General features: G+C 39.8%; 1 protein-coding gene across 36 annotated transcripts in view; it reads right to left on the bottom strand.

The window, feature by feature from the left end:
- The window catches only part of Zbtb20 (zinc finger and BTB domain containing 20), a 716,739-nt gene that overhangs the window by 151,717 nt on the left and 541,209 nt on the right, over positions 1-23,813 (bottom strand). For all 36 annotated transcript variants that reach the window (XM_076942937.1, XM_076942948.1, XM_076942927.1 and 33 more), the window contains one exon: positions 6,138-6,177. The gene's annotated coding sequence lies outside the window, so the exon portion shown is untranslated. The remainder of the gene's footprint in view (positions 1-6,137; positions 6,178-23,813) is intronic.

The following is a 23,813-nucleotide window of genomic DNA, read 5'->3' as shown; positions in this document are numbered from 1 at the left end:
AACAATAGAGCTCCCAATCATGACCTCAGGGGTGTCCCCTTAGACAAGTAGGACTTGTCCTACCGGCTCCAGTTTTAGGTTTTTATCTTACTTACTTTTTCACCCTCTTGCTTTCCAGGTTGTGGATCTTGGGGTTAGTAAGAATCTACCTTCTTTATACCCAGTTTTCAAATCAGTTTTCTAATCCTGTCTTGCTTCTTTCTTACCTTATTTCTTATTTTGCCCCATAGAGATGAGTCATCCTGTTGGTAAGATAGTCCTTGGTTTGCGTTCAATGGGACTATCAAACTGTGTATGGGCAGGATTTTAATATCTTTCTTCTTTCTTACCTACTCAGGTTAGTGAAATTAGTGACATGGCAAGGTGCTGCTCTTATCTTCATACATCTTCTCATGTTTTTAAAAGTTTAAATGAAGGCATGAGAGTCACAGAGCTCATTCTGCCTTCACCACTATGTTACACCTTACAATCAACAGTTATAAAATTATTTTCTCAGTTATCATTTTTATTGTTTGAAATTGTATCTGTGTATTAATGAATTTCTATTGTACACACACACACACACACACACACGCACATATATATATATATATATATATATATATATATATATATATATATATATATGTCTAGGTCAGAGGACAGCTGTGTGGAGGAGGTTCAGTTCTTGCACTTGTATGGGTATTGAATGTAGGCAGCCACGCTTGCTCTACTGATGCTTTTAGCTAGAGGGTTCTCTCTCAGGCCTTTTATCTTCTTCTTCTTCTAAGATCAAGTCTTACATCTTGGCTGAGGAAGGTCAGTGTTACTTAAGGACCACTTCAAGCTCCCAACAATCAGGTTATGTTTTTGCTTCAAATACCATTATCTTACTTTTTTTCTTTTTTACATTTTATTCTTTTTTCAAGATCCAGCCTAATTGTATTTTACATGAAGAATTTCAGCTGATAAGGCTCAATTTTGAGAATAAAACCTATAGTACTTTCTGGATTTATATCATTCCATTTGGAATTTACTCATTTATTGTCTCATGAACATCTAAAAATCACTCAACAGTTTAACTTCTTTTCTCAACTCAACTTCAAGTTCACTTATTACAAGCAAGCATGACAACTATGTATTTTAACTCCACTAAACATCATTAGTTTCAAACAACGATACATGCTTAATATATTGTAGGATGAATGTGTTTATGGCTGGCCTACTGACCAGGTTTTGGTGTAAAGGCCCAAGTTATAACTGATAGGAGTCGGTAGACAGGAAGTTTCTGAAAGAATATGTCAATGGTCAAGGAAAGCAAAGATGAATGCAATTATGGCAGCCCAGTACTACATAATAAGCCCTTGTTCTGAGACTGAAAAACAGCATGGGAGCTAAAGAAGGATGAAGGAAGGAAAGGAAACAAAAGGCTAATATAAAAATACTGTAAGGCTACTACCTCAGAACTGTGCATTAGTCCTTTCCTGAGCTACGCTTTCACATTAATAATCTACTCTTCCATTTACTCTTGTGAAGAAAAAGTAATACTTGGCCCGATGATAGAAAGGAAAAGAGAAATTCAAGCAGAGGAAGATAATGTTTCTGGATGTTGTAGACTGGTGTGCAGTGTACTTTAGTTCTCAGAATTAGCCAAAAGATTAAAAAACAAATAGCCACTACAATCTCAGTGTGGGGGTGGGGTGAGGAGGAAGGGTCTTGAAAATGGTATCTGAGCTATGAAAGACACAGAATATTTTAAAGATCACTGAATTTAATTTATTCAACCTAAATGCATAAAAGTACAGGTGGGGACATTATTTATGCAGGTATATGCAAATCACTTTATAAAATAGGCAAAGCCCTTCTGCTTTTTATAAGTTGCCAAGGTGGTTCCTGATATTTTAAAAGCTATGCACCTTTAATGTAATTTCCTTAGAGTTGGAATCCCTTATAAGAGTCCCAGTCATTGTGAGAGCAGGTTTGTTTTTACCCTCTCTCCTCTGGGACATTTTACAAGGCTCTCATAAGCATCACAGAAAGAGAGGTTTCCACAGAGATGTGACTGGAAAAATCCCTTGGAAATTGCTGAGAAACAAGTCACAGTGTTCAAACCAGAGAACATAGGCTTTGAAAACATGAACCAATCTGACCCCTTGAATGGAGTACAGTGAATTCCTGAGCTCTGAAACATGGGGCCCGGCTGTGCATGCCATATTGGTGCTATAAGACTGGCAGTAGGTTGGCTGTGGCATGGTCTATTTCAAACTCCTTCACAGTGCCCAGTGTTGCATGTTCCCAGATGACATTTGGTTGGCAGAAGCTGGGCCTCCAAAGCTGGCAGTCTGGAATGCAGCCCACTGTGTTTTGACAAACACATAATTGACCATCTGATCACCAGCCTACGTTCTGCACTCAGGTCACTGGGGGATCTGGGTTTTTAATAGGTCCCTACTCTTCATCTTGTGCATCTTCTCAAACCTTTCTAGAAAGCAATATAAAGACAACTTAAACACGCCCACGCATATACTCCAGTTTGCAAAGAGAACATGGTACGTGAGACACAAGCTGCTGAAATTCTCCTTTAAATTGTCCTGGCAGCCCAAAGTGAGCGAGAGAAAAGCACACTTATGGTGAACTCTAATTCAGAGAGAAGGAATGAATATACTGAATTGTTTCAACACCCGGCTGTGCATAAGTTGCAATTCAGTTCAATGGCTTGGAAATTTTGCTTAGAAAAAGGCAGCAATGAAAAAATGACAGGAAATCGGGGATTGATTGACTTTAGAGAGCCATTATTTAAAAATGCTTTTGTCTCTTACATTCTCTTTCCTCCTATCCCTTGCTCTCTGTGGGCAGAAGAACCCTGTACATCTCAAGACTAGCAGGCAGCAGCTCAGTGCGATGCTAGACTAGACTGAGGCCTTCAGAGGAACTCCCATAAGGATGGGTTTGGCTTTAAGTTTGGCACCACAATCACATCAGCCTTTCTTTTAGAGGGCAAGGTAAGGATTGTGCAGTGGGCAATGATATGCCTGAGTTACACAAATATTAATGCCTGGGTCAGCACTCTGAAATGACCTCTCATCTCCATCCACTGTACAATTCAGGTCTTATGCAGTTTCTTAAAAATATCTTTAGGGGTATAAGATCAAGTCTAAACTCCTTTGTTTGGCATCAGAAGCCCCTTTGACTTGACTCCTGGTTATCACACACTTAACAGACCATAGAACTCGGTAGCTAGATCTGGTTGTTACTTGGTGCCTCCTGATTTTTAAATGCTCTTGTTTTCTCTGACAATGAACCCCTTTCTTTCTCTCCTTTTGCGTGCACTTGATAAACCCCTTGTTACTACTTTACCTCATGAGTTAGCTTGAACCTTCTATATGGGTAGGCACTTGGAGATACATGCATTCCAGTGCCGGTCACAAAACAGCCTTCACCCACATCGTCATCTTCCCTAGACCACTGTTAGGGCTTTTGCTTTCTCTTTTTGCATTGCTGTGGGGCAGCCCAGGCCTTCACTCCTGCTCCACTTCACTGAGCTCTACTACAAGTGATCTGGCATGAGCTGTCCTCTGAACCCCAGACTGTACCATTCTTAATGAAAGGTGGCATTTCTCATTTATCTTGGAGTTCCCAGAACCAAGCACTGTTACAGGCTTTCTATAAACGTTTGTTGACTGAAAACTAAATAAAGAACTCTGCATAATTAATCAAAACCAAGCCAAGTAGTAGCAGTAGCTCTTAGAAGCATGGAAGGAGAATATTAGAAATCTAATGAAGGTAGAAAATCCTGCACTAAGGCATTTTCTGGTGGTTATCACAGGGGCTGGGGACCGGCTTGAGTGAGAGTTAGATAGGGCGGGGCGGGATGGAGGCTGTGATGTAGCATCTTTTTAACAGAGAATGTCAGTAAGGGAATACATTATCACCCTTCTGATGATTAACTTTTAATATTGTAAAGAACTGTCAAGAGAACATATCTGGGTCTGAATTTCAGAGAAGACTCGCTGACAAGAACTGGGCTTCCCAAACAGGGCTAGTCTGTGTCATCTGCTTTGAGGCAGCAGGGTGGGTTGTGGAGTTTTCCTTTCTGTTTCTGCTGAAGAATAATGGGACAGAAAACTCTTGCAGGAAATTGTGGCAGCTATTCAACTCCTATTTAAATCTGGGTCAATTCCAGATGCAGACATTGGATGCAGTGCCAAGGACAGAAGGTCAAACAGGCTGAGTTTTGCACCTGTCCAGAGGAGGTCATTGAGAAGGCACTTGGGAATGAGCGGCACCGAGGGGATAATGCTCTGGTTTGTTCCCAAGGAACTTTTCCTTTGCTTCTGATGGGCCTCTAGAGCACCACCCCTGGAGCCATCAGCTGCGTCCATGGGGGCACTTGAGGACACGGGACTGTTACTGGCCCCGTCATCCTACTGGCAGAAAGGCAATTTGAGGATTTCTAACAAGTCAAGTAAGCAAGCAGGAAGCCTGGCTGGGGGTGGGACAAGGTCATAAGTACATGAATGAACTATTAGTTTGTTATATGTTTTTCTTTTCCCAGCCTTACTCTGCTTAAAAAAAAAAAAAATTCTCCAGAAGCTGCTCTGCTGATGTAGCACAGAATTAGCTTCACATTTTCCTATGAGGCTGACACGGCCTTTCAATTAGAGGTCTCCCCGTTTGATTTCTACTGGGCGACATAGGTCTCCTATACGGTTTGTGTCTGATGCTTGCCCTAAAGCACTGACGTCATAAGAGCTGAGCTAGGGGGGCAGGAGTACATCGTGCTGACTCATCTTGGTGATGTGAGGATTAATGCCTTGTCTAACACTGAGCTATTATGCGAACTGTTTTTACACAAAAGAGCTGTTACAAATGATTTGCCAGTCAGAGGACTAGAAATATGCAGTGCTAGGTAATGAAGGGGAAAGAGGAAGACACAGTGATAACCATGAGCATGCACACTGACATAGTCCAAAGCATTAGCCGACCCACTATATCAAACACTGAGAATGACCAGGGAATGAGGAGCTTAGGACCAGGTAGGACCCAGTTCTGTTGTATAACACAGTACCAGTCCTTGAGGAATCTAACCAATCTCCTTTCTATGTCAGATAAAATGTCACATTCAACTCTAGCCTTAGCATCTTTCTGTGCATTTTGCTTTCTTAAATATGTTTGCCACAGGCTTCTAGGAATGACAGTGAAAGCCACACACATATGGAATCAGAGACCTCCCCTTTTTGTGCAGACCGATGCAACACAGGAACTACCACAGAGCAAAGACTTGGGGAGGTTGGTTGGTGGCAATGTGAATTAGGGACAAAGGGAGATGCAACTATCAGGACACCCATGGTCACTCAGGATATGAACTGACTGCCTGTCTTTGTAGGATTTCTTAGGTGGTGCCTTCTGGTAGTGGCTTGATTATTTGATTTCATTGCCCCAGAATCACTTATAAGCAGTCCAAAGTAATATTCATCCAGTGCAGCCTGGTTTGATCTTTAAATAATAAATGTTCTCTTTTTTATTTTAAATCAAGTTTTGTTTTCCCATTTCTTCTTTTTTATTCCCTTAAAAAATTTCCTGTCTTTTCTGAAAAGAAATGGCACATTCTATAAACTTGCAGGTACATGTGAATCCTGGATTTCTTTTATTTTTCTTCCTAGACTTTATAATTTTGCACAAATTTTTAGCCTATTTACTTTTCAGGCTTGTACTTCTTGGTAAAAGGATATTATAAATTTTGTCAATAAATGAAAGCTCTGATCTAGGAGTTAAAATTAAAAATGGTTGGACCTAGGGACGAGTGAATAACTGAAGAATAAATAATTGCCTATTGATTGACAGAGGAGCAGAGCCCAACTGTTGCTGAGATCTGGCTGTGGACTGTAAGCTTCAGTTCAGAAGAGCAGCGACTTTTGCAAATAGCAGCTGCAGCAAAGGAAAGGGCAGTCTTTTCAGAGGACAATGGCTGGGCTGCCAGCTCCCTCACAGAGGGCAGCTCACCAGTATCCTACCCAACTTGGCTCCAAGGAGAAAAAGCACTAAACATGGATGCTAGACACCACAATGAAGTCAACTAGGAAATACGACACCAAAACCCAGAGTTTTCACAAGCCTAACATTTTTTTTTTTAAGGTAAAGAAGCCACTTTTACTCACATGAAGAGCAGGAACAGGCAACAGATTGGTGGTCAAGGGACTGAAAATGAAAGAAAAGACAAAGAATTAAACATAAAATCTAATGCAGGGTGGAACACAAAACCTTAAGATACTGATGGGACTCATTGCTCCCACATTTTGTCACCTGTAGCCACAAAATCCTTAATGTCCAACTTCAGCAAGCTTCAAGAGCTGTAGCCTTGCTTTGACTGAGGCTAGTGTATCCCTGTACAAAAAGGACCAAGACCTTTCTTGATGTCACCTGACCTCTATTAGACAGCTTCTCTAAAGGGGCGGTCCTGTGCACTAAAGTAGTTACTAGCTATACTTGTCTCCTTACATTCCTTAACTTTAATAAAAAGCTATGTATTCAGATCTTCAGTTACACTAGCTACATTCCATGTGTGCAATGGCCGTGCGTAGCTTGTGATGACCTTAATGAATAGCACACAGAACATTTCTGTATTGCAGAGAGCTCTATTTTTGATGGCGATATTGTGACAGGGTGATTGGAACGAAAACTTCTGCACCCAAACATGGCCCTAATAATGACACTTTCAGGTTTAGGGAAGTTCACCATGATAGCTTCATATTCTACCTAAAAGCCTAATAATTATCTCTTACAATGCTCAAACAAACAAACAAAAACCAAATAATCAGTTACTACTAGAATGCCACCATAGATTTGATAGATAACTTTTTTAGAAGAAGAAATTAAGATAACATAATTCCTGCCAACAGGCCCCCAGATTGCATCAGATATACAATGCCAAACTGTGGCCCCTGACAAGGTGATCTTAACCACTTCACATAAAGCCTCCAAAAGTAACAGCATGAGTTTATCAAAGGATATTACCTTGAAGGACCAGATCACACTGAAAAAGGCCAAAGCAGAGAACTAAATTCAGGAGGCCTCACAATCTAGAAGGTTTTCTGGACAAGTGAGCCATGGTAGAGGCTGCTCTGAAGAAATGTTTCCCCCTGTGTGTCAGTGTGAAACCTGTCTGGGTACATGCAGCTGTGAATGGTGATGGTCCCCATGGGACAGGAAGAGTTCAAAAGAAACCCTGCAGCCTGGACCCAAGTACACACCAGTGTAAGAGACACATGGGGTCTCTTGTGCTTTACCTTACTTTCTTTCACAAAATTAAATAGGCTAATGAAATTTGGAGCAAAGATACTTAGATTGTATATGAATTATTGAAAGTATTTATAAACTGGAAATACAAATAAAAAGGGTCTAGTCTTCGAAGACCGTAGTTTTATATACTCATGTCTTCTCCACGAGTCAAGATACTCAGTCACCACACTGCATAGTTTTGCCATTTTATCTCCTCCCCTCTCCCTCCTCTCCTTTCAATATTCTACCCTTCCCCTGTTTGTTCCTCTCCCATTTTAAAGCATGATTTATCTCTTAAGAAAGGAAAAGGGGAAACATGACTAGTGACTTTTCTATAAAATATGCTCAATTACCACTTATCTATTGCATGTTATAAACCAAATAAGACTCAAAAGTAGATTATGACCTTTGAAAAGTATATCAGGTCTTTATGTTATTATATCTGAGCAGGTAACTTTTCTATTTAAACTCCAAGGAGCACTTAGTCACAAAATTAGAAAGTTATCAGATTGACCAGCACACGTGAAGACTAATAAACTATCTTCCCTGATGTAAAATGATATACAGGCTACAATGATAAGAATCTAAGATAAAAAAACTTCAGTGTATGTTATACTTTAAGACAAAATGAAGTTGAATTGGAAATTTTGCGGGATATAAGTTTTCCTAATATATTAATGCAAAACAAAAAATCCCAAATTTAATACTAATGTTAAAAATTTAATTTCATACTTCTTGTAAAATTCATAAATGTCCGTAACTGTCAAAAGGTTCCCTCCTTCTTGATTGAATTGCAGTCTACTATGTGATTTTACAAGATGTATTAACCTACATAGATTTACTTTTGCTCAGTTGAAAATATTATGTAATGATATGTGTCCTTTCCATCCAAGTAATAGTCACCTTATATGTCTGTAAGTTGTTTTTTATATTAAATGCAAAGAATTAAGTAGAATAGTTTTGCACAGGATTTAAAACATTTGCATTGAATATTCTAGGTTCAACACACAAATATGTAGCAAAGGATATAAAACTGTAAAGGCCAAATAATTCAGGACATTAAAACCCAGCAGTGGGCACTCACATCAAGTGAGGGGTGGGAGGGATAATGTGTAGCCATGCCTAATCTTAGTTTTGTGATAGCAAAAGTGTCAATCTCCAAGGACCTAATTGTAATTTAATTGTAACTGAAAAGGCTAGTTCACCTAATTTAAATTTACATATTGTTCTGGGGCAGTGGTTTTCAACAGTTAGAGAAGACACACGTCCCTAGGAGAATCCTTTTCCCCAGAAAGCTCAAAACAAGTTTCAAGAAGTGTCTAGTTCCAAAGAAGCCTACATGTATGACTCCTCTGGGCTTATTACCCAAGGCTTGGGGCTTGGGGGAGGATGAATAAAGAAGATTCTCTTCAAATTGTCTTCAGAAAGTTTAAGACAAACATAAGCTGAAGCCAGGAGAAAAGAAAATGTTAAAAATGTAAAATGTAAAGAATTTCTAAGTTGGTAAAGATGCATGCCTAGAGATGCAGGCTCTTTTAAAGTCCCGAGACGTCTATCTGCCTGGACCTTTATAATATTTCTTCATTCATTCTTATTAGCATATATTAATAATACAAAATAATGCTCTGTTATACTTTGTGTATGTATATATAATGTACTTAGATCATTATCCACCCATTATAATTCCTTTTAAAAATGTCCATAGAGAAGTTATCACAATGGGTAGAGGGGTATGGAGTGGAGAAATGCTAGCAAGGGAAAGAGCTGCTAGCTCTGAGTACCCATTGTGGTTTCAGGCATCTGGTAAGGAAAGGTGTGTCTAGTTTGCATATGTGTCAACCCAGGGATGTGTAAGAAGCTACATGGGGTACACAGAGGCACCGATACTAAGACATGGCCGTTTTCAAGAAGGGCTGTTTTTCTTTGTGTGTAAATAACTTAAACTGTTCCTTGTACATGTATCCATTTCCCTATCAACTTTTTCTTGGATGTTTTAAAAGAAACAAAACAGATTCTCTTCTTGGCCTTGCATTTCTTCTAGTTCAGTAAAACAAAAATATACTGAGAGGTGAAAAGAAAAAAAGAACCCGTGTGTATTTTCAGGGGTAATACCTGAGACCTCCCTGAAAGGTCCTGTCTGTCGCACTGGGCAGTGTCTCAGGAGGAATGTTGGATCATTCCAACTTGACGACTGCCTGAGGCCAAGTGTGAGAGGCACTGTCAGAGTGAATCCCTGAACCCACACTACAGGGGAAAAATACTGTTACCCTTCACTTATTAGAAGAAAGAGGAGATTTCAGGAATTAGGAAACTTACCCCAAATCACACAGCCACTAGCCTCTGAGTGAGTCTGTACCATTCCAAAGTCCACATACTTTAACCACTAAATTATACTACCTTTAGGTGTTTCCCACTTGATGTTTCCCCTTGAAATCTGGGCTCATTCAGGATTATGCAGGCTGGGTTAGGCTTTACTTTGGAAGGAGATAGGTTTGGCTTGATTTGCATTCTAAATATTTCACAGCGGTAAGGGAAAGCTATTATTATACCCATTTTATGGTGAGGAAACTGAGCTGCTTGCCAGCTGAGGTATCTGGCTGGGTTAAAAACAGAAGCCTGACTGTTGGTCTTTCCTCTGAACTAACTCGAAGTTCAGGCCACCTTCCTGGCCAAGCCGGCTTTTCTGCATATGGATTAATATCAGGTGGCAAAGAGTGCAAGAAGCTTTGCTAAGAGGGGACAATAATAATTCAGTAAGAAAAGGAAAAAAAAGTCATCATAACTTGCAAAATTGGTTACTCTGAGGACTGTGAATAGAAAAGGGAGTGCTTATTCATCACAGATGAATCAGAAAATTAGAATGTGTCACAGTACTGATGACAAAGCCGAGAAATTCAGATGAACTCCAGTTCCAAAGTCATCTTGCTAGCTGAGGAGGGTAAAAGTATGGCAGGCACGCAGCAGAAGTGACCTCTTAGGCAGGGCTTTAGTCTCCTTAGTCTTTCTAGAACTTAGGTGGGTTTGTATCTCTGTTTCATATGGGTAGGGACAACGTTTAAATGTTTATGTTTACTGTTTATACATATATGTTTAAATATCTTTTAGTGTTATAGGAATATTATATTTAGTAATTATATGTGGGCGTCTTCCCGAACACTAGGCTGACGTTTACTTTACTTTCGGGACTTCCAAAGGCTGAGGAGCTACTGGAATTTTAGACACATGTGCCTCTCGGAGTGAGTGCCAGCCCCACAGACTCCTGTCAATTGATATTCCATCTTTGCGTTGGATGCAAGACTTTTTTATGTGACAGATTCAAGAAGTTTTATACTAGACTTAATGGCATTTCATGCACTCTGCATTTGGGAGTTTTTAATTCTCTAGATTTTTTTTTTTTTTAACCTAAACACAGGGAAAGATTTGTGAGTTCAAGACAGGACATGGGTGCAGAGAGATCTCTGCAACACCACGTTAGGCCCCTTGCCTAAGTGTTTTCATTTCCTTTGGTCAGTGGGAGAAAAATCATAAATGCTATGTAGTTATTCCTATGTTGAAGTCGGCCTTATGACACCATATTATTTTGTATTTATCTCAAGAAATAAAAGAATCATAAACGTTATGACATAACTGTGAACAATGTTTTCTTTAAACTTCAGATGATGGGATAAGGTAATCATCAATGCAGAGAGAAGATGTAGAAACTGAAGTTCAGTAATTAGGCATGGCATGGCCTATGCACCAGCCTTTGCCAAGATACAATTAAACACCTTTCCCACCCTGTCCACTTCATGATGCTCACAGGATCAGAGAACAAAATACAAGGGAGCAAATGAAGTAGGAGCAGCAGCCCTGTGAGTGGTGGCAGGGGCTGCATTTATATTTATATGGGTTCTATTTTAATTATGATTTATTTTTCTGCATGAATCTCATACATATATAGAAGGAAACATGACCATATCCACTCCAGTTCCTCCCTCTCCTGCCCTCCCTAAAGCAGATTTTAGGAACGTTCAATGATGTAATTCCATTTTTTTCCCCAGTACATTTCTAATTTTGAAGTAGTAGCTATACAGCTTCTAAATGGATTGGGTGTCAGGACTTTTTCCCTATAGCAAATTGGTGTGTGTGTGTGTGTGTGTGTGTGTGTGTGTGACCTTAAAAGGTCTGACACTGTTATTATGTGTCCTATCAATTAAAGGCACACAATGCTGCTCTAGTCCACCATTAATGTCATTTGCTACAGAGATTGTTGCTATCATGCAAATACTCCAAAACTTCTTAATATAGAAACACAGAGAATAACAGTGCTTGGTTCAGTGGATCATAGAATTAGTATGTGCACAACAGAAGCACAGTGAAGTATCAAGATCAGTATGAACAGAGGGTTATCCTCTCCAAAGGTTCCCTCGAATGGTTAAAATACAAAGAAAATAATTAGGGCCCACATATTAAAAGACAGAAATTAACCAGGTATTTAGGCCCACTGACTGGTGAAGCTGTGGGGACAACATAAGCAAGGTCTGTGTTTTAAAGACTTAGGAGCAGTGTTCTGTAATACAGACTGCAAAGTGTTACTTTCATCCTTGTCACGACAAACTATTTGCTTAAGCGCATCCAAGACCTTTCACAATCTGGCCCAAGCCCATCTCTGTTTTCTTCTCCACTGTTTCTTTATATACTGTGACAGACTATTATGTTTTTCCCTGCGCATGCCCAGGACATCCATGTCTCTGAGCCTTTGCTGACAGTTCACACTTGAATCTCCCAAACCTTGCTAAGTGTGTTAAACACAGCATGACACTCCAATGTTTGTTGAATAAATGTCATCTGTCTATTTTAGGAGACAAAGATGATAGAAAAAAGTCGTTAAATCAGTAAATAAATAGCACTAGAAAGAGAGGTCAAGGAAAAGTTAATTTTAGTGCTTTTTAGGAGTGGGGGCAAGGAGAGCGTTGCAGTTAGGAGCACTGCGTTCTGTGTCCCTGGGTCTAGCCAATGCTGTGAGTCAGTTACTTTTTTGGGAATGAATTTAAACCTCAAGGTTAAATGAGCACAAATGCTCGGCCCATCAAGATAGAATGAAAAGTTATGGCTATTTCCACACCAGCACAGTGGAATTAAAATATGCAATGCCTGTGTCAGAAGCATCATATATGACAGAACTTTTAAAAATAGTCCTGCTTGCCACAGAATGAGCTGTAGAAATAAAAGTAACTGTTATAAAATGGGGATAATGTAGTTTATGGAAGAAAGAGCCGAGTTGCATCTTTACAGTTTTCTGACTATAAGAGTTGTTACAAAGAGGAGAAGGATTGGCATTTCTGTCCTTGGGCACAATGATATCAAATAGGTGAGTGAAGAATTTAAGACTTTAAGAAGAACATCCTAAATATGCTGGTCGTAAATAATCAAATAGATTGCTAAGAGCAGTTATGAAATTTCTTTCTTCACAGCTCTTTAAAAAAAGGAAAGATCCCCATCTATTTTGGATTGCAGAGATGCAGCTATGCCTCCAGCCAGGGGTGAACTGAATAACCTCTCAGGCTCTACTTAGCTTAAGATGACAACAACATCTTATAAAATGCTGACCCTACAAGTAACAAAGAACCATAATACAGTTTAATAATGCATCCTAAACTTAAAGGGGAATTAGGCAATACAGGGAGTAAGTTATTAAAATAAAAATAGTGTATGTGGTGCTTAGGTATTGGTTCAATTTACCAAGTGCCAGGACACAAATAAAACAGAGGAAAAATGTACTATAAACTACTACAGCTTTAGCATAATGGTTAGCTACAGACCAACAATTTTCTAACAACTCATTCTTACAACTAAGAAGTTTAGCTGAATATTTCATAAATCTGAAATTAAATGTGCATATTAACTAAACTTTCAATTTAAAAAAGGTGGAAGAAAAGTCCAGAACATAATATAAAAACTCAGTACTATTACTCCCAAATCTAACTTCAATGATATCAGGAGAGCCAGCGAACAACTCCTGTAAATGACAACAGCTCCATATGCTTAAGAAGTCACATGCACTGACAGACTCCTGGGAGTCTGATGGGTGGTAGAAACCAACGGCTTTTTTTTTCTCTTTTCCTTTCCTTTCCCCTTTCCTCTTTCCTTTCCTTCTTTTTCCTTTCCTTCTTTTTCCTTTCCTTCTTCCTTTCCTTCTTCCTTTCCTTCTTCCTTTCCTTCTTCCTTTCCTTCTTCCTTTCCTTTCCTTTCCTTTCCTTTCCTTTCCTTTCCTTTCCTTTCCTTTCCTTTCTTTTTTACCTTGAAGCTCTGGAGCTCAGCAGAAGTGTCCATCACCCACAGCACATGTTCAAATGAATGCTTCTGATGACCGTGTCAGAGCCAACTTCATTTAAAAAGCAGTTTGCCACTTTTCTTAAGTAAAAGATGGGCCTATTCTATCTACGTCTTAGAGTAGTAGCTTAGTGAACCATTGCCCAGTTCTTATAAGCAAAACTCTAACACGCAATCAACAGGCAGCCTTTGACTATTAAAACTTTGGAGTTGTAGTAGACTTTTGTTAGGAACACCCAAACCTAACACCCAGCCTCCAAAGTCAGTTTCAATGTGACTTATAAAGAAAGATATGGTTACAAAAAGAGACCGAGAGAGAAAGAACTGTAGATCCCCTGCCCGCCCCCCTGCCAATCCATTATTTTCCTAAGAACAGGAATCAAAGAGACAAACTATGCCAATTTCTTCATAGCTGACTTGTCACAGGCAATTGAGCTAGTCCCCACTAATGACTTCTTGAGGTTGTTTATTACTGTGATCAGGAGCTGGGAGAAGAGAGGTCTAAGACCTTTCAAAAGAGATATTTTGTTCAGTATCACCACAGAAAATAAAGTCAGCATTAAGCTAACTTGGATAACTTAACTAGCATAATGGTTGACGCATGGAGCCACTGCTTTAGCTGTTTCAAACGCCAGGGATGACCTGAACAGCAAAGGGTCAAGCCTACCAGCAGCCTGGAGTTTGAAAAGCTGTGGCACAATAGGCTTAATGCAGATTGTTAGATTCCGCAAAGCTCACTCCCTGCCTCCCTCCCTCCTTCCATCCCTCTTTCCCTTCTGATTTTCATGTCCACATTCTCATCACCAAGCAGTTGTAGAAAAATGCCTGACTGGATGGGGACTGTTTCTCTGTGGACATTCCCAGCTGATCCTTGCCTCTGCACCACAGTTTGTACTCAGTAATTGCTTTAATACTTCCTCTTAGGGGAATTTGCATTTTCTTAACTGTCTCTATAAGATCCAAATTTAGTTTTTTTCATAGGTAATGAAAGAGGTATAAGTCCCCAACCCTGTCCTCCCCCTCTTTTTGTGTATGTGGGGTGAAACTGGGCTCTCTCCTGCCCTCTTCAAATTTTCAATTTGTCATCTGGTTCACTTCAAAAAGGTAATTCTGCTTCTAGCTTAATTTCAAGTAAAAAAAAAAATGTAGACAAGACACACATATATGTTTTCCTCTCAAAATTATAAGCATTTTGGAATTTTCTGTTCAGATACTTTATAAACATAAGAGCAGTTTATTCAGAAAGAAGAAAGCACCAATGGCTTGCGCTGAAAGTTCTCTCTCATTGCTCTCCCTATTGGCTCCTGGCTGTTTGCTAGCATAGTCTCAGGAAGACATAGTCTCATTTACCCAGGAAACCCTGGCCTTAAGACATCCCCTTGCAAGTCTCCGGATTCTTCAGTCAGTCACCTATTAAGGATGTGGGGGTTGTGGATGTTCCTCAGCTTCACACTTCCTGAAAGGATTAGACTATAAGCACCCTTGGAGGAATCCTCAGACCAAACCAATGGCTGAGCTGATAGCTGCTACCTAGGAACCCACAGCAGTGTCTGAAATACAATTATGAAAATATAAAGGTTTCACCCACAGTTTCAGGAAGAAATTGTTGCTTCTAAGATGAGACTTAAAAAAATATATGGTAAATTGTAAGAAACGGATTCTTAAGTATTGGCAGAGGAAAATTTCCAAACGTACCAGTTTGCCAAGGCTGTTTCAAACTCTGAATTGATTTCAGCATTTGACAGTGTTCTATACCAGACCCGTCAAGGGTCCATTTGTCTTGGACCAATGAAGCCCAAATGACTCACTACACAAAAGGGCTCTTTTCTCATCTCCAATCAATTTGCACCCCAGACCGAAAAACCCTAACTTTCCTTTAATCTTGTAAGTCTGTATGGGCATGATTTCTCCATGGGAAATGACCCACCCACCATTCCACTGAGCTAATTACTCCCATACTGAGCATTAAAAGACCCAGTAGCAGTGAGATCAAATGGGTTTTACCATGTCTGTAGGAAAGCTTGGCACTGGTGGAGAAGGGCAGGCTCTACCCTAATACAGCCAACAGTCAAGGGATCCTAAGACTGTCTCAAAATAGCACTTATCCAAGGGTGAGGAAATAGTTGAGAAAAAGTCTTCTTGTCATTCACTCAGTTTCTTGCAGTGTCCACTCTAAGTAGCAGGTACCACACAGTACATGCTGACGCTTGACCTCTGTGACAACACTGGGAAGGTACTGCACTTTAGTGGAAAGTTTAAAGGAAAGAAGAGCCCCACCTCCTTCCCTATTCCTGAACAACAGAGTCAGGAAAAGCACTGCACAGAGAATGACAGGACTCATCTCTTTTTTCCATTTCAAGGAACAGACTCATGTTTTTCCAGATTTATTCTTGCCAAAGTGAATGCCTCTAAAATTCTTATGATAACTGTTTTCTAACTTTTCAGAAAAGGAGAAAAAGCTGAACATGATGATGGTGGGAGACTTAATGGAATCAGTCTGTCAACACGATGGAATGGAAAAAGCTTTTACAAAATGTGTCCACATGCCTTAGAAAAAGCACCTTTAACATAATCTATAGGGAAGGTAGGGTGGTTTTGTCATGGCGAAAGAAAGGAACATCATTAATTTAGACAGTAAGTTTAAGGTTCTGTTAAAAAAAATCTCTGTGGGTAAATCACAGAAATGTACTGTGGAGAGACATAGGAAAGCAAGCGGGTTTTAGGTTGTGGAGGAAACTATTCAAAGGAACCATCAGATTTGAAAATCTTTCATCTCTGTAACTGGCAAGAAGAATTTTATGCTAACTCCCACAATTCTACTAAGTACAGGGCTTCAGAGTTATAAAAAATTAGATATAAATAGAGAAGAAAATGACTTTTTCTGAATGTCCTATCTGAGGCAAACTATCAGATCTCCTCCATTGTCCAAACTGGTTAATTTTGAGCAGAATGGATGCCAATCTGTCATGAACCTTCAACTTCTCCCTCTGCTGCAAATGATTTATGCATACACCATTAAATGTGCACACATTTCTTCCTGTAGTGGACACAGTACAAGAAGAAGCATAATCTAATATTTCAAATTCTTGTTGAAGTATCTTAAATCCTGTTTTGGAACCAAAGGCCCTTATCAAAGTTCTACAACACATTGGCCAGCCATGCTCTCTGAGCATCCTTAGGTAAGGCTGCCAAGTAGAGGGTTGGATGGGAGAAACTGGTATCAAAAGCAAAGCCCAAAGTTGAGCAAGGCATGATTCACTTTTATTCACACTGGTTAGAAGTGTCATCGTTGACAGGTAATCTGCATTAAGCTCTTATGTCTGTATCTCCAGACACTGGCTATAGCTTATCTTCCTGCACCAATAGGGTTGTGCTGTGATTATGATTACAAATATCCTCTTGCAAGTTTCCAGGGTTTGTGAGGCTCAATAAAGCACACCTCTCACCATCTCTCTGGATTCATCACTATCACATTAATGCAAAATGATTCCAACTGACAATGAAATGTGAGGGGAGATGGGATGAGGAATGTGAATGGAACTTAAAAAGAACACAATTTAAAAGTTAGTGACTTTATGCTTTTACTAAAGCTCAACTCTCAAAACTAAGTCTGCTAAAGATTCTTAACTTATTTTGAGAGTTAATCTCAGATAAAGGAGAAGGTGAGGATGGAACTTTGTATCTGTTCATTTGCTCAGCAGATTTTTTTTTTTTTTTTTTTAAAGCCTGGTGCTGCCTAAGCTGTCACTCAGATCTCCGTCCTGCCATCCTGCCATTGAGGTTCTCTACTGTCCTGGAGAGTCCTATGCCTCTACTCTTCAATTGCTAATCTACCTTAGAAAGTAATGGTGAATGCCACTGCACCCAAGCCATCCCTCTTTGTCGTCGTTAGTTACTCTTTTTACTTATTCTATGGTAACCGTTAACCCCCATGGATGACTTCATTCTGTATGGCTTGCAGTATCTACTCAGCTGACTTGTCCTGCTTCCAATTCTCTTTCTCAAATAGACATGAAAATATCCCAAAGTCTACAGAAAACCCTTTAACTTTTTGACATGGGTCTTCACAACTTAGTCTGAGTTTCTTTCGTTTTTGAACAACTAATAGACTCAATCCCTAGGAAGCACACCTGGAATTATAGGCAAATTTCAAACCATTAGTTTCCCTAACATGATATCTTCTAGTCTTCCAGACAGAAGCATCTGAACACTCACCAGAGAACCATAACCTTAAATGACCTAGATCTCAGGGCCTAATGAATTACACATTCCTATGCTTCTTTGCAAGGAGACATCTCCTTCAGCGTCTTTACTGCTTTCTGAACTGAATCTTTAGAACCACCGAGGCAGATGGTAAGCACAATGCCACGAACACTAATTTTCCCACAAGCAGTGTACTAGTTTTCCTTCTTACATATCTTACTAACAGCAACAGAGGAGCTTAATGTGTGTAAAGGGCATCACTGTTCCTCCCATTTCTTTTCAGACATTTTTGTCTCACATAAACAGTAGTGATGGAATTATAAATACCATTATTCCTCCTCCATGGCAATAGTCTTATTATCTTGCATAAACAGAAGTGAACAAATACGTACATGACACCAATCAATCCCTTTTTTAAAAAATGCAGGTTTTATATTCCTAAACAGTGGCAGAGGAATTTAATGAATTCAACATGTAGTTTACTTGTTTATTTTTTGAATGTTAATGAAGTAAAACTGAATGAATGCTTAAGTTCTTCCAGGCTTATGTCATCCATTAACACTGTCCATGCCAACATGGGGCATGGAGTTGGTAGACCCAGTAACAATAGGCCCAAGTCCCCCGAGTCAGTGAACAGGGTGCTTGGCAGCCTGAGCAATATGTCAAGATACTGGCATGGAGATTTCCAAGTGTGAGGCACGTAGGAAAAATTTGCTAGCGGTGAGAAGAAGCTATTTGAGGGCATTAGGTGAAAAGGCTAACAACGTCAAACCCGGAAGTGGTCTGAGGAGACTAAGGAAGTGGGTAGCTCCTACATCTCCTGTCTGCTCACTGGATCCCCTTCTTCTGAGCACCCTTGCTGTTTCTGTCTTCTACTGTTTCACACCCTTTGTCTCTCTGTTCCTTGCATTTTTCCTACCTATTTATAACAAGTAATAGGAATAATTTAAGAGGAATTGAAGCAAAAAAAAAAAAAAAGAACTGAGAGGCTTATGATAATATACTGCACACATACACATATATATATATAACCTATATTTGATTGATGAAGAAGCAGAAACTGGGACTTTTGAGATTTAAAAAATTCATGGTATGTCTGGTCATATTAATCTCCAGACCAGCTGGGTTTTAGCATTGCTCGAGAAGCTATAACAGGATCAGGAGTAGGGAAAAAAAAGAGGAAAAAATGGAATTCTGTAAGGATTCATATTTGGAGTGAAAGGAGGACCTCTTTAGAAATGCCTATTCAGGTTCCCCCCAAAATATATATATTTAAATTTATATATAGATAGCACCAAGAGAAAAGGCTTAGAAATTCTCTCCTAGGCTTTAGGAAACTGCTGAACCCTACATAGTCTGCTCATCTCCATCCACTCAGGAAAGAAGGATAACTGGGGCATGGTATCTCACAGTGAATAACAGTGAATAACATGGTTGGTCACTTTGCTAGGATGACATATGGAGACAGGGTCCCAAGGGACAGAGCTGTTCTTAAAATTACAACCAAAGTTTATCTGACTGTACAGTATAAACGAGATTAGCTATACAGTGTCATCTACAAAGCATATAAAAGCGTTCTTTAACTAAGCACTGACTTCTTTGTGCAGAATGCTGGGGAGAAAATGTAATATGATCAGATGGGTGTGGTGTTACCTGCTGTAATCCTATCAACACTGAGGCTGAGCCAGTGATTTTGGTAGTTTGAGGGTAGACTAAACTAGTGAGAACCTGTTTCAAAACATCCTACAAAACTCAAAGCGATATTAAGCTTATGGGAGTCCTTTTGTTGGACCTTAGGTAGGGAAAGGTGGCTGAACCATTCGATACCTGATGTTTACAGATATGAGGAAGTGAAGAGATAGAGGAAGCACTGAATAGGAGGCTAAGCACTACACTTATAGGAGGATACTACACAATAGGAGGATAGTACTACACTCTCCTCTTGTGAAGATAATCCCCTCTGTCTCACAACAAGTTCCTATTTCTTCTTCTCTTTCATCTTTTAAGATGAACATTCTTTAATAATGGTAGTGAGCATGGGGGATGCTACAGTTCAGGTCATGAATATCTTCCAAAGACTCATGTTAGAGGCTTGGTCCCTAGTCTGTGGTGCTTTCAAAGTAGCATAACCTTCAGAAAAGAGGGTCTGCTAGAAGGAAGTTTGGGCACTACAAGCATGACTTTAATGAAGATATTGGGACTCTAGCCTAATATTTTTCTCTTTTTTCTGCACCCAGTCCTGACCTAGTCCAGAAGTCACAAACTTGTCCCATGATATACTGTGCCCCTATAGGTCCAAAGCAACAGGCCAATGGCTTATAGATCAAAGACCTCCAAAGCCATGAACCAGGACAGACCTTTCCTTAAAGCTGATTATCCCTAGAATTTGTGACAGACAAGCAAGGCAGACCAACACAGCTCATAAAATAGTGGTAAGTGGGAAAGAAACTCTGAGCATATGTGTGGCATTCGTAAACTTCCTTACTGGGATATCTCTGGTTTAAGAACAAAAGAATCAAGAAATCTCTTCTATGTGCTCACCACAGCTTTTGTTTTCCTAATTTCTCTCTTTTCTCTTAAACCCTGAATCTTCATTTTCTTTTTCTCCCCATCATTAGGGTTAAAGGCATCCCCAGCCTTTAGTCCTTGTCTCTGTAGTTTCCAGCTGTGCCCTTCTAGTTCTTAAGCTCACACAGATCTGATATTGTACAAGAACTTTATCACCCAAGCTGTTAACTGATGCTGAGAACAAACCAGAAAGTTTGAGGCTTTATAGTGTGGCCTTTCTCTCTCTCTGCTTCCTGTGTGTTGATAAAATGTGATCAGACAGCTTCTTGATTTATAGGCTAGCCTCACCTTCCTGTTGCTGTGCCTTCCCCACCATGGTGAGTGGTCCAGAACTGGTAAGTCCTCCAGAACTCTAAGGTCATGGTATTTTATCACAACAGAAAAGTATGCAAGCAGAACTACTTGTAATTCTTTATTTATTCCTATTTGTTTTCTACTTTGATTACCTAGTTTCACTTATCACTTGATTGGTTCCTTAGAATGGACCTGCTACCCTGTGCTGTCAGCAGTGAGCCTGGCCTCTTTTCACACCATGGAAGCACAGCCCACGCTTCATGTCTGACACTGAACTCATCTGTAACATCGAAGGGATCACTGATGACCGACTCCAGGACTATACTGTAGCACTCCTTTTGTTTTTCAATGTCCTACTGCTGCCAACACACTATAGTGGCTTTCAAATTAAGTCCCAACAAAGACAATAATCAGAATAAACTAATAAACGAGACACCGTTTTCTCTGGACCTGACCTTTCCCTCCTCAGTGCTAACATCAAATTTCCTACCTCCTATTTACTTCTCAGCCCAATTAAAATCTGATTTATCTAGTTGTGTTCCTAATTCAACTTTTTTGGGGCCAAGTTCATCAATATTTTTCTTCAATAAACAGAAAGAGGCTTATTTTCTTGTAGTGGTTGACCTATATAAACCCTAAGAGCATGGTGTACACTGCTATACTCTTTGGTGATTCTATTTTGGTACTTGTGGGTTTATCCAGCCTTGCTAGTTTCTTCTGCTCTTACTTTGTATGTGGATTTCATGATAGTCTGCTTGCTTGTGAACAGTTTCAGGTACAAGCTGTGATATGTGTCGGGGTCCATGTTCTTAGATCTTGAGTACCTTCTCTGGGCAGAGCACACATTCGTTACAGATGATGTACAGAGCTATAGTAATGATGGCATTTGTCACTGACGGCCCTTCCACTTGCCTGAGCTCTGTGGCCACCCTACGCTTTTCTAAGATGTTCATTGGGATCAAGCCCTAGGGAATAGGCAGTCATAAACTAGAAGATAATATGCCAGTCTTTGCTCAACTCTCTGATTAAGTTATCTGGAGTTGACTAGGCCAAGGTTTCCAAAGTAGTCCTTTTTTATAGAGGATGATATGAATGGGCCTTTCTGAAGCCTAACCACATTGAAGGCTGTGGCTCTGATGGTCCAAAATAGAACCTGTCTTCCCTAGTTTGTTTGTTCTAGGCCCAGAGGACAAAATTATTGGCAGATCAAGTTCTCCATCTCCTAAGAGCTTAAATTCTACAAGAGGAAACAGAAATTAAGTAAGAGAACCTTAATGAACCATGTAACTTTATTGTGTGTCTCATACAAACAATACCTTATTACCTAAACCCTTTAAGTCTTTAGAAATGCTCAGGATATTAGCAATACTTAAACATGTTCCTAAATTATACATTTTTATCATTTCTCTTACATTCTTGCATCTCTAAAAAAAAAGCCTGAAATATCCTTAAGATCAATGAACTTCAACTATTCTCAAGAGTGTCTAACTAAACACAGTTCTATTGATATTAGAGAGCAAACATGTTACTCCATGGTTTCTAGAATAATGACCAGCCTAGTACATTTTCAGAGTGAAGGTGGGGTCTGCACTAGTGAATGTACAGGTTAGAAATGCTTAGACAGGCCATCTTGACAGCTATATTTCTCCATTAATCATTGAACCACTCAACACACATTAAGCAATTCCCAAGTACTCGGGATGATAGAATTATGTGCAGGGAAGATCTGGCACTGGTCCTTATAACATTTACAGTGTATGAGAAAAACATGAACAGGGACAACATAGTTGTTTCCCTTATGATCCTTGTAAGAATTTAGGGAGGGTGTTAGGAAGATACCTGGGTTCTGGGATGTGCCTACAAGGACTTTCTGAGGAGAGGTCCTTGAAGAAGTGGTGCCTGATCCTCTGGTGGGGATAGGTATGCATTATTTATTCAAGCTAAGATCCTGAAGCCTTGGGTTTTCCCCTTCTTCATCTCTTTTCACCCACGCACATACATTTCAAATACTTGAAAGCATTTTTCAAATATCCTAAGAGCACCAAATCTAATCAAAAGTGAAGGACTCTCCAAAGTTAAGGGACCAAAAATAGAAGGGGGGGGGAAAGCCCTAATCTCACCACTTGTTTTGAAAACACCCCAAAATGATCAGAACACATTATAAACTAAAACATATGAATTAATCACTTGCCAAGATTCATTTTAAACCCAAAGCCACTTTGAGGTTCATAAACTGAACAGAATCTCTCCAATTATGAACGTGTCTTTTCTTTCCTTGGCTCTTAGATGGCTGGAAGCATTCACTGTTAGGCTGTTTGGAGAGAAAGGGATCTCACTGGTTGGAAACATGAAACACATATTTTCCAGAACATAGTTCCATGAGATCAGTCCTTGTTCACAGCTCTATTCCTGATGAGTACAAGAATGCCTGGTAGATAGCAGACGCTCAATAAGTAACTCTCCTCTCTGTCGCTGTGTGTCTGTCTGTCTGAATGTCTATCTGCCTGTCTCCCCCCGACCCCATGTGTGTGTGGTTTATATATGTATGTGGACATATGCATGTGTGTCAGTCAGAAAGCCAGAGGTAGATGCTGCCATTTTCTTCAGTTGCTCTCTACCACATTCTTTGAGCAGGCTATTTCACTGAACCCGAAGTACATCAATTGGACTAGGCTGGCCAGCCAATGAGCTCTAAGAACCCATTTGTCTTCCTCTCCTTCCTCTAGTTTCCCAGCTCTAGGGTTATAGGCAAGCACGGCTGGGTCCAGTTTTACATGAATGCTGAGGATCTGACCTCAAGCTCTCTCCCCAAACCCTGGTGAATAACTAATTAAACCAATATTCTGGATCTTTAAGTGTTCTGTATCTCATTTCTTACTGGAGTCTTATCTTGCTTTATGACAGTGGTTCCTAATCTGGGGCTATTTTTGTCCTCATCTGGAGACATATGCATTTTTAGCTGTTAAGGTTCAAGAACTTGCTCCTGACGCAAGGAATGCCTTATACTGCACACAGCAGCCCTGCACACCACAGATCTAGCTGACTCTACTACGTGTATCAGCTGGGTCAAGGTTCTAAGGGCCTGCTTCAAACCCTTTGCTTCTGTTTCTGTTTTTTTCTTTTTCTTTTCTTTTCTTTTTCTTTTCTTTCTTTTCTTTTCTTTTCTTTTTTTTTTTTTT

Source organism: Arvicanthis niloticus, chromosome 12 (genome assembly GCF_011762505.2).
Source record: "Arvicanthis niloticus isolate mArvNil1 chromosome 12, mArvNil1.pat.X, whole genome shotgun sequence".
NCBI lineage: Eukaryota > Metazoa > Chordata > Mammalia > Rodentia > Muridae > Arvicanthis > Arvicanthis niloticus.
This window is presented reverse-complemented; position numbering and strand designations above follow the sequence as displayed.